General features: G+C 36.3%; 1 long non-coding RNA gene across 1 annotated transcript; it reads right to left on the minus strand.

Annotated features, from left to right (window-relative positions):
- Nucleotides 1-6,455: 6,455 nt before the first annotated feature.
- On the minus strand, nucleotides 6,456-7,513 carry LOC140745608 (uncharacterized). Its single transcript, XR_012102676.1, has 2 exons — nucleotides 7,109-7,513; nucleotides 6,456-6,917 (listed from the first exon to the last, which is right to left on the minus strand). It is a non-coding gene; the product is annotated as an uncharacterized LOC140745608 (long non-coding RNA).
- Nucleotides 7,514-12,868: the final 5,355 nt, after the last annotated feature.

Raw genomic sequence — 12,868 nt, forward strand, 5'->3', positions numbered from 1 at the left:
TTTGCCGGGTTAGCGAGTTATAGGTATAAAATATTTTTATATTCTCGATCCACTTGTATACCGAAGCCCATGTAATATTGAATCATACTAAACAGGTATACAGCACCTCCTGGACAAAATCTAACTAAATTACTAAGTAGACACAGTGTAGGTTACTTAGTAAGTACCACCGCGGGGCGCACAGAGTTCGGTAATCGTGTCATTACTGCGGTGGCTGTATACAGGGTGTATTTTTTATTTGTAGATTAAAATTTAATCAGATAAGTATACATGCTACTTATATACATAATTATGAAGGCTTGTATTAGTATAGGAATCTTCGCATTAAATATTTCTAAGGAGGAAGGATATATTTATGATTGAATTATTTAGTCTCAATATTTGGCTTGCGTATTTAATGTTTTTTAATTATGCCAAGCTTATATTATTTTATGGCTGCAAACAGACAAACAATCAAACGGACTTACCTATTGAATAACTCTTAATAGTCCTAGCTATTTAATGTTTTTTGCATTTTTGATAAATTGGTAAAAGTAAGTAGAATAAGAAATAGCCTTCTAAATTAAAACATTGCAAACAGTTCATAAATAAGACAAATGTGTTATGACAAAGGAATATTCTGTTAAAATTTGAATAATACTTTTTACTGGATATATCACTTATGATATTCAATTCGAGACATCACACGTTTTCAAAGCAATTTTGGAATATCTCTTTTATTTTAATAAAATAAAAAAAAATAATAATATAAAAATATATCAACCTGTGTAAAGCTATCTGCATAGCACAAATCGCGCGTCATGTGCGCATTACTCTCTGTTTCAACCAATCAGAGACAAGATTTCAATGTTTTTTTTTTTTTTTTTTTTTTTTTTTTTTTTTTATAATATGAGAGTAGCAGACGAGCATGCAGTCCACCTGATGGTAAGTGACTACTGCCGCCCATGGACATCTGAAATCAACCCCAGATAGGATTAGATATTCCTACCTGAGGTCGGCCACAGATGCGCCGCTACCCCTGAGGACTAAGCTGGAACGCCTCGGAAAAGTCTATCTCCCTTACCACACCCTTCAAACCGGAACACAGCTGCGCCTAACACTGCTGTTATTAGGTAGAAATAGGTGTGGCGGTGGTGCCGCCGGAGTCGAACCACAAAGGGTTCTACCACCTTCAACCATGTGTGCACCACACATACAACTTGTATGTGTGAAAGTGTTTATACTTTCTTTGTGTGTGTGATCTGTGTACGTGGGGGTGAAATGGGGTGAGCTTCAAACGATTAAAGTTTAATTTTGTTATTGTCATGTAATTGGTCGAGTTGGGTTCATGGTTATTTCGTATTAGTTTAATTGAGTGCAATGGATTCATGTGTCGGAATCCTAAGCGTTTAGTGGAAATTGGTTGAATATATGCGGGTTCGTATGCATATGTTAGATAAATACTTTATTGTAACTATACTCTTCTAAGCGCAAGGGAAAAATGTGTTGCTGATTTTTTCATAAGATTGAAGTCGCATATAAGAAGTCATCTAATGGTAAATGGTCACTGCCGCTCATGGACATCCGTTACCAAATTCTTATGGTACAGGGGTTTTTTAACGAGAAACCGATCACAGGTGCGTACCTACTACTGCTACTACTACTTCTACTGAGGCATAGATTAGAGGACTAAGATGGTCGTCTCATGTAAGTAAGCCAGCATTCACATCCTTCAACTGAAACGCAACCCTTCATGCTAGAAGTAGGTGTGATGGTGGTATCTCCCCGATCAAACTATACCTATCATCATCATCAACCCATTACTGTCCCACTGCTGGGAACGGGTCTCCTCTCACAATGAGAAGGATTAGGTCATAGTCCACCGCGCTGGCCAAGTGCGTATTGGTAGACTTCACATACCTTTGAGATTTTTTTTTAATATATATCTCAGGTATGCCGGTTTCCTCACGATGTTTTCCTTCACCGTTTAAGCCAGCGATAATTAATTTCTAATACGCACATAAATTTGAAAATCAGAGGTGCGTGCCCGAATTTGAACCTCGGACCCCTCGATCGAGAGGCCGCGTTTCTTAAACACTAGGATATCTATCTTTCTATCTATCTATATCTTCAGTTCATAGCGTCACATGTGAACGACGAATTAGAGGTAGGTATTAACACCACGACAATGTTATTCAACAATGAATTTGGACTTCGGTTCTGTAGATTAGAAGATTTTATAGAATTGATTGACTTACGTTATCCAATGCTATTTACGTATTACTTAGACATTTTACGACATTTTGAGTCTATATACCTCAGAGTTACATATTTTAAAAAAGTTCTTAAGGATATGTGAACTCTACCAATGCGTACTTGGCCAGCGCGGTGGATTATGGTCTAAACCCCTTTCGTTATGAGAGGAGACCCGTACCCACCATTGAAATAACATAACACCATTGTTTTAAGATAGAAATAACTGTTACGTTAATGCCACGACAGTCAAATGCTAAGGATTCTACCAGCTTCAATTATTTGAAACTGTTTACATATGAAGCGATCAGCTTAGTCTTCAGAAGTGGCAACTCCTATGTGAATGGCTTCAGATATAACCTCGTTTATTACTTCAATCATAAAAAAAATAAAAATGACTAGGTAATGAATTGTAACTATTTAAATTTATCTAATACTAGCAGATCCGGCAAACGTTGTGTTGCCAAATAAATAAAAAAAATGTTAAGGGTGAACAACCCTTATCACTGAGGGGTATGAAAAAAATAGAAGCCGATTCTCAGACCTACTGAATATGCATATAAAATTTGGTGGAAATCGGTAAAGCCGTTTCGGAGGAGTACGGTAACTAACACTGTGACGCAAGAATTTTATATATAAGATTTTATGTGTAATTTCCAAAATAAAAAAAACTCACAATTCATATAAAGTTATCATACAAACCAAACTTACAATTCAAAACCGTTAAAAATAGGATTCTATATCACAATGATAAAATAAACGAAACGTATTTCGTCCCGGGGCGCCATAAAACCTATCAAATATGATCACAGATAATCAAAGCGAATTGTATTATGTAAATTTCCTCCTCTTAAGCCGGTTATCCGGTGGGGAAAATCAATAGAGCACGGTACAGCGAGAGGGATGGATATATACACGATTTTATGTGTTAGAAAGAGATAGATGCAACTCCCCTTTCCACTAGCTGTGTTTGATGTTGGAAAATTAGACTATGGTTCAGAATTTTATCTGTAGTCTATTGTAAACTTTAAGCACAAGTGTCACAGTCGATTTTGTGTTCTTACGTCTGTACTTAAGACTGTTCTAGAAGGGTGGGTTGTATTTATTGCGTTTTGAACTCAATTCTTTGGCGTTTAAAGTTGTTTTACAGTCGTTTTGAGTAGAGCAATTTCCCGTATAATTGCTGGTGATTTTATAATGGCGATAAATGGTGAGATATCATCTAATTTCAGAAGCGTACACTGGTAATGTTTTTATTAGGGCGCTTGAAAAATGGCTGTTACAATTAAAGCAATGATTTGGTTTATTACAAGAATGGCGTTGGTTTGTAATTTGGGGTATTTATGGGGTTGTTTTTTGAAGAATTGTTTAATTAATGTTTATAATTAGGTACGTTTGATTAGGACTAATTTAAGATACTTAAAATGTAATCAGATCTTTCAGTTTTCTCTTCTTGACATATTTTTGATGTGTAGTGAAACTATATATAGGTAACTATATTAGTCCAAAACGCAGCGTCCCGGATTCGATGTCCAGCAAGGCAGACATCTATTTATTACTAGCTGACCCGACTGACGTTGTTTTGCCATACAAATAAAAAAAATTAAGGGTGACCAACCCTTATCACTTAGGGGTATGAAAAATAGATGTTGGCCGATTCTCATAGATACCGGATAAGCACAAAAAAATTTCATCAAAATCGGTCAAGCCGTTTCGGAGGAGTATGGCAACGAAAACTGTGACACGAGAATTTTATATATTAGATGAAAGTGAAGAAGCTTTGAAAGTGGTAGAATCCTCTGAAGTTCGACTCCGGCGGCACCACCACCACACCTATTTCTGCCTCATAACAGCAGTGTTAAACACTGCTGTGTTCTGGTTTGAAGGGTGTGGTAAGGGAGACATACTTTTCCAAGGCTTTCCAGCTTAGTGCACAGGAGTAGGGGCGCATCTGTGGTCGACCTCAGGTAGGAATATCTAATCCTATCTGGAGTTGATTAAAGATGTCCATGGGCGGCAGTAGCCCCTTACCATCAGGTGAACTGCATGCTCGTCCGCTCCTCCTATATTATAAAAAAAGCAAAGAGACCAACTGATGGTAAGTGGCCACTTACAAGATAATTTTCAATCCGTAATCAATGTTTTTTTTTATTATATTGAAGGAGCAAAAGAGAATACAGTCCACTAGAAGGTAAGTGGCTGCTACCGCCCGTGAACATTTATTATTTCCCCCACATAAGATTACGAGTCGTTAGACTAAGATGAAATGCCTTGGAAAAGTATGCCTCCCCAACCACACCCGTCAAACCAGAACACAGCAGCACTTAACACTGCTGTTATTAGGTAAAAATAAGTACGGCGGTGGTGTCTCTAAAGTCGTACCATAGGTTTCTACCTTCAAATGTTTATGAGGCTTCAATAGTAATATTGATAGTGATATCCATAGTGTATTGAGGCCTCATAGACGTGAGACGATCATGAGATTATTCCATCCTACAACAAACCTAAAGCAACTACTGTGGTCCTCAACCGCCGCCGCCTATAAAATATTAATTTTCACAAATAAATAAAACATGCGAACCAGCTAACTGTCTCCTATTTACACAACAAAGGTCCATACATTCCGGCTATCTTGCATCACGCTCATACACCGCGCTTCAATCAAAATGACACAAGCGAACAAATTCCCAAGTCGTTAAATCAGCCAAAAAGAGACAATTGGAATATACGGGTTGATAATCGGGGCGGGAACGCGCGTTTTATCGTCAGCGCTTACAAGCGAAGTGGTAAAGTATTCTGTTTATAAAATGCCACTGGGGTAATGCCAATCAGCCACGGGGGTAGCGGAGAGGATATGCCGGACTCCTACCGGCTAAAACCCCATGGTGTTCATCTGGACGCCTTTTGTGGGACCACGTGTACGCTAATAGCACTCGTCCGCGGAAGAAAGTGGATACTTAGGCTTCAATCCTTTTTTTCATATGTGGAGCATATGATGCATATAGGATGCATAGTAGTAGGGAAAAATTAAAATTTTAAATTGTAAGCATTTTGGACGAACTTACTCTTAAAATATGTTTCTACATCTAAAATATGAATCTACGGACACGTTGTGCGTTTTTTGTAAAACTTCCTTGGGAATAGTGAAGCTGTTAAAATAAAAAGTGAAGTTACTAAATATGTGGTCTATTATTTTATTATACAGGTGACTTCCAAAATCTAGGAAAAGCATATTTTCTGAAACTCAACTTATTGTTGCTTAGTGTTAGAAGGTACCGTGTCTTTTAACAACTGACAGAGCACTGTTAACCGGTGGAGGCATGGATAGAAAAATATTCAGACAACGAATTTTTAAAAACAAATATTTAGTTAGATATAACAAAATAATAACAACCTAAGTAACATAATTGGCTACTTGACACTTTTTGGGAAACTGTTTTAATGAATTCATATACGTATTATATATGCTTTCATTGATCATTTTTTCGAAAAAAGGGCTATTTATTAATAAAAAACATATTTTTATTACGGTAAACGGAACGTTACGCCAAAACAGGCGGTCAACTGTCATTTCGTAGCGTGACGTCAACACATTGAAAATATAGAAATAAACACACATACGCTACACATACTTCAGGGGAAATCTTGGGAATTATTTAACTTTTATTAGTACAATTGCAAGAATGTCAAATTACAAGGCGTGTGCAGTGACGATGTGTACAAGTACGATCGCTAAATATCCTAACAAATTTGCTTATACAAGTTCCTAAACCCAAATCTCATAAACGTTAAAGAACTTGCAGATTCTTATATGTTTAAATCCTCTGTTTGCAAGCAATGACATTTTATACTATCTATGTAAGAAAAGTATTATTGAAAAAAAGGAACTCTCGAGTGATTCGTCAATTCCAAATCATTGGAACGGGACGTAATCAAAACAAAACAGCAAGTGGAAGTATTCATATATTTAATATAATATATAGATGTCTATGATAAGAATAGAATTATAAGACGTCTATAAGAATTCTATTTTAAGGGCCCATTCTGTAATTAATAGGACACAATTAAAATATTTATGACTGTGTTATTATTGATGGTGCATGTGCACTGATTAAGTTACAGGACTGTATATTTAAAAATACATGATTTGCTAATATTAGTATTTTATTAATCGATTTCTTTGTTTATTTGGTTTATATGGTTCTATTAGTGAGTACACACAGTAGAACTTTTGTATATATTTATCATATGTTACAGTTACAATAATTACTACAGATCACCTAAGCTAAATTTTTGTGCTGCTTGCGTGTCTGCTTTTCTTCATTACTAAAATTATTTTCCGTAACAAATGGATATATATTTTTATCACTGTCATTTTCAGAATTAAATTGCAATGCAATAATAGGAACTGTATGGTCACTTTTCTTCCTTCATCTTGTTGGGTAGGTTACGCAAGTAAAGAAGTACTATTTCCCGTGTACTTTACTTTATGTATTTCAGACTGGTGCCTACTTTCGAAACTTTTGACTCCTCACTTATTCTAGGCAGGACAGTCATCACATTTTCATTTTCATTGATGTACCTTGTGTTCAGGACAACTTTTACTTTTCATGAAACACAAACTTGCCTTCCTCTTAAACTGCACATACTCTATAACGTCGTCACTATACGATTGTCGGGAAGATCTGTAAATATAAATATAACCAATTAATAACCTTAAAACAGTTCACATAAGAATATAAGTATATTTAAAAAAATCTTAATAATCACTTGAAGACTTCAGACAGAAGAAAGGTTTTTTCTGTCTGAAGTCAGTTAAGAAATGTTTTAATTGTCCGATATGATTAAATGTAAATATAAAGAATGTTTTACTTACGTTGTTTATTTGATATTTCCATAGGTTATCTCACGGAAGTTTTTGTATCCATTTTGATTTATTGCACTGCATATATGGATCTTTAAGCAGGTTCACGCTATCAGCTTTAATATAGTATGGCTTCATTTCGGTTCACAACATAAATTCAACCAACTCTAACAGCAAACGATTTAATTATTATTTGTCTTGTTTGGTTTCGATGTAGTGACGTCACATGACATTTGAGGCAGCACTGTCGCCGTTTTGGGATTTAAAATCCACAGATAAAAAATCGAAAATTTCTTTTTAAAAATTAAAATACTTAGAACGTATTAAAAAATAAACGAAATACTGCATAATTTATGTTTACTTATAAGCTATCATATCGATCATATTTCATATTTTATTGTTATTAGTGTCAAGTACCCAATTGTTTTACGTTTAACGGCCGGTCACAAATAATCTATACTCTGATTCATAATTAGGTGTCCAAAATGTAAACAAAGGTGTTGACTTATCAAGAAAATACGTTAGAAATGGTAGTTTTTATTTTTGTCGATATTTAAGTAATACAATAATAATAAAATAATAATCTAAATAAATTAAGATTAATTCACATTTTCTAATATTTATATCACCTCAATTTCGTTCCATACAGTAATAATAATAAAATACAAAGTTTATGGTAGAAAATTAAAATGTGATAATGGTAACACAATCGGAATCCAAGACATTTCTTGTGCTGTCATTTTTAGTTTCGTAACTGATATTATTCATTTTTGTGATTGTGATCAAACTCTAATGTTTTCTGGTTTACATAATGCGTTTGTAAAATTGTGTATATTTGTTAAATTTTCGTTTTTTGTTGAGTTTGTTAAAGTTTGTGTTACTTGTTAATTTTGACAGTGACATTTCTTTGTTTACATTTTGGACACCTAATTATGAATCAGACTATACTAAAAGTTAAACTCGGTTAGCTACCAGAGCTTTTCTGTGACATACAAACTATCTATTACTGTCGTCTCAATAATAAAATTTTCGCAACGCCAACTACCGTTATAGTCAGATAGATTCCTTATCTTAATAAATGTTTCACATCGTTTTGGTAAGAATACAAACCCGTATGCTCCCACAAGTCGTCCCGAGTGTCGATACGGCTATCGATAGATTTGACTCGCAAATACCGACGTTTTGTACCGCACAACACTAACTTATCGAGATTATATCGAAAAACAAAACGCATTTGGTTAAGAGGGACCGTAAATGGATTCTGGTTTTTTGTTTGTTTACATAATTACATAGATTATATATTTTATATTAAAAATAGAGATGCACCTGTTATAGGCAACGATGAGTGACGTCGGTTTAGATCTTATTCCTATAAAGTTACTGCTGCTTATATTCTTATTTTTATTTTTAGCAGTTCTTGACATTGTAAATGTTTTTGGAAAGAAAGGGCAGTGATAGCCTAGTGCTTAAGAAACTTCCTCTCGATCGAGGGGTCCGAGGTTCAAATCCCAGGCACGCACCTCTGAACTTTCAAAGTTATGTGCGTATTAGAAATTAATTATCACTTGCTAAACGGTGAAGGAAAACATCGTGAGGAAACCTGCATAAGTGCATACCTAAAAGATTTATAAAAAAATCTCAAAGGTATGTGAAGTCTATCAATACGCACTTGGCCAGCGCGGTAGCCTATTTCTTCTCATTATGAGAGGAGACCCGTGCCCAGCAGTGGACAGTAATGGGTTGTTAATGATGATGATGAAAAATAGAGATTATAAAAAAAAAATAGTCTAAAAGCGAAATGTTGTGCATTTATTTGTTAGTATGAAAAACTGAATACATCTTTTAATTTTTGCACTGCCACGATGAAACCATAATTGAATTTGAAAAATATCTTAACTAAATTGGTAAACGGTTTTATTTTAATAAAATAAGTCTATAAAACAAAATAAAATAAATCTATTCGGAAAAGATTGTTCACAAAATTATTTTTGAATGTCAATAACGTCTATCGCTTCGCATAATGTTTCGGTCATGGAAAAGTGGCGAATGAAACTATAACACTTGTTATATAGAAAATATGATTTTAAAACAAATATTTTAAAGTTAATGCCAGTTTAATTAACTATGCATTTTTTGCCTACCAAAGACCAAAATTAAAAAAAATCAGAAATAGTTTTTTTTTAATAATGTAGAAGTAGCAGACGAGCATGCAGTCTACCTGTTGTTAAGTGTCTACTGCCGTCCATGGACATCTGTAATCAACCAGATAGGATTAGATATTCCTACCTGAGGTCGGCCACACATGCGCCGCTAGCCCTGAGGAGTAAGCTGGAACGCCTCGAAAAGTCTGTTTCCTTTACCACACCCTTCAAAACGGAACACAGCAGCGCCTAGCACTGCTGTTATTAGGCAGAAATAGGCGTGGCGGTGGTGCCGCCGGAGTCGACCACAGAGGGTTCTACCACCTTCAACTAATTTAGATCTTCGAGCCAAAACATTAGATAGACTAATTTGGAACTCTTCGAGTGCCACTTTCGTACAAATATATAGTACGATAAAAATAAAAATATTATTAAGTAGATATTTTAGGAAAATGGCGTAACACATAACTGTAACACATAGCACACACCACAAACACACAATTTACTTCAAATACCTATACCTTACACCCATAAAAAACCCCATAGCCCCTTGTAATATGATACGAGATCACATAAGTAATAGCGATTGCCGAGGCGGACCCATGCCATGGGACCCATAACCGCCCCCATGGGGGTTGTAGCGTTAACCGGTGGAACTTATGGCGTTATGGGGTTGGTGTATTGGAGATATCGTTTCGGTGGTTTGATATGAGTACATATTTATGTGATAACATATTATGTTATCATATTTTGTGGTAGGTATGTGATCATGACTAGAATTTTTATACTGAGAGTTTTAATGGTTTTTGGGTGAAAAAGGGTGATCTCGTTTTTAAATAGACAAGAGCCATCATCTTATACCTAACAGCAGTATTTAGCGGTATTTTATTCTGGCTTTAAGGGTAAAAAAAAGATGGATGGATGGTAAAAATAAAGTGAAAAGTGTTGTCTGGAAGAAATCACTCATTAGCGATAAGACCGCCTATTTGTATACCGTCTCTAATATTTTCTTATGTGTTCCTTGTATTGTGGTGTGCAAATAAAGAGTATTTGTTGTTGTTGTTGTCGTTGAAAAATTAGTGGTTGGACACTCGGCTTCTCAATCGGGAACGAAACGTCCTGAGTACGAATTCCAGTTTGCCTTTGTATTTACAAAGTTATGTGCGTATTAGAAGTGCGTATTTAAGGATGAAGGAAAATATCGTGAAAAAACTTACATGCTGGATAGTTATATGAAAAAGTTCTCAAAAGTTTCAAAAGTCAACCAATTCGTGTTTGACCAGCGCATTGGACTATGGCCTAAGCATCCTCACTCTGCAAGAATACGCGTCCAACAGTGGGACGCGTCCAACAGTCGACAACGATGATATTAGTATGGAGTACCTTGACAAAAAATCAATCTAAATCTTTGACACTTTCTAAGCTTGCCTCATACATACATACATATAAAATGCTGAGAACAATAGGCTGTCGGAGGATTGACGGACAGACGGCGTGAAATTGTCACTTTGTCGCATCGGAGTTGTGAGTGGGTTCCTATTAACATTAATATCTATTATACGATTCTATACTTTGTTAACACAGTAATATTTAGCTCTGTTTATTACCTTTTTGAAGAAACAAATGAGCATCCCTCTGATGGTATGACTACTGGCGTCCAAGGATAGCTATAAACTACCTCCAATAATACTAGATTACTTGTGGTTTGACACCGGCGGCACCACCGCCACACCTATTTCTGCATAATAATAGCAGTGTTAAGCCCCGCTGTGTTCTGGTTTAAAGGGTGTGGTAAGGGATACATACTTTTCCGAGGCATTCCAGCGTAGTCTAAGGGTAGCATCGCATATTTTGCCAACCTCAGATAGAAATCTAATCTTATCGGGAGTTGAAGGTGGTAGAACCCTTTGTGGTTCGACTCCGGCGGCACCACCGCCACACCTATTTCTGCCTAATAATTCCGTTTTGAAGGGTGTGGTAAGGGAGACAGACTTTTCCGAGGCGTTCCAGCTTAGTCCTCAGGGGTAGCGGCGCATCTGTAGCCGACCTCAGGTAGGAATATCTAATCCTATCTGGGGTTGATTACAGATGTCCATGGGCCGCAGTAGCCACTTACCATCGGGTGGACTGCATGCTCGTCTGCTACTCCTGTATTATAAAAAGAAGAAAAAAAAAGTTGATTAGTGATGTCCATGGACATTAGTAGCTGCTTACCATGAGGTGGACTGGATGCTTTTACTACTTTATAATTAAAAAAATAGCTAATTACATGTCCACGCGCGGCGCTTACCAACAATTACAATCGTGTAACATTGTAATGACACCAAACACTTACGTTACAACTTAATCCCACATAAATTCAAGCTCATTTCAACTTGATAAACCCATTAAATAAACATGTAGTGGAGACTAAAACTCTGTGCAAAAACCGCAATAATTCCGCTCAATTCGCGCTATATCTCTGCGAGAATGCGAGTGTGAATAACTTCATTAGGTGTCGCTTTTTGCGACAGACGGTCGGATTGTTTCGCGTTCACTTTTTGATTTTGTTTTTGGAGGTATTACTTTTTATTTGCACAAACCAGCGTAATAATTATTAATTCATTATTGTTTTATTAAGCACGGCATCTTCTGAAAATGATCCGGCTATGATCTATCAGGCCAATTGGGCATTGATAGACTTCATAGAACTTTGAGAACTTTTATAAAAGACTCATAAGCACGTAGTTATACTACGAAGAGTTCTTTGAAAGTTAGTTGCTTTAGTCATTTCAAAAGCAAATGTTTGACTTCACTTATTGAAAATGGTTGAATCTTTTGTGGTTAGATTTGAAGGTGGTAGAGACCTTGATAGTTCGGTTATGGGTGCACAAATGTCATACCTATTTCCGCCTAATAACAGTAGTGTTAAGCGCTATGTTCTGGATTAAAGTGTGTGGAAAGGGAAACATACTTATCCGAGGCGTTCTAACTTGGTCCTCAAAGGTAGCAATGAATTTTTAGCCGATTTTAGGCAAGGATCTTATCTAAGGTTGATTACAGATGTTCATTGTCCATCACCTACAATAGTCAGTTATTAGGGGGACTGCATGCGTATAGGAATACTACTTAATGTTGAACTTAAAGCAGGTCTTCTTTTAACAGTGATTTAAATGTATTTTTTATTAAACTTTAAGAAGCTCGCTTCGCTTAAAGAACGAAATATTTTTTCTACCCAAAGAAATGTTACGAAACTTAAAGAAAGGCTTGTTTTTGCGACCAAATATCCAAGTGTGAGCCACTTCATTAGGTGTCAGTTTTTGCCAGCGTTCCTCACATCACGGTGCGTATTATGTTGTCAGGATAACGGTGCATCTTGGTTTAACTAGCTGAGTTCTCTGGGTTTGATTTGGAATATCTTGGTTTTCGTGTCAATTGTAAGTGCGATCGTTTTTGTGTAGCTACTGTTTTGAAGGTGGTAGAACCCTTTGTGGTTCGACTCTGGCGGCACCACCGCCACACCTATTTCTACCTAATAACAGCAGTGTTAAGCGCTGCTGTGTTCCGGTTTGAAGGGTGTGGTAAGGGAGACAGACTTTTCCGAGGCGTTCCAGCTTAGTCCTCAGGGGTAGCGGCGCATCTGTGGCCGACC

Source organism: Epargyreus clarus, unplaced genomic scaffold (genome assembly GCF_041222505.1).
Source record: "Epargyreus clarus isolate Ecla_fem2 unplaced genomic scaffold, WU_Ecla_fem_2.2 ptg000002l, whole genome shotgun sequence".
NCBI classification, from domain to species: Eukaryota; Metazoa; Arthropoda; class Insecta; order Lepidoptera; family Hesperiidae; genus Epargyreus; species Epargyreus clarus.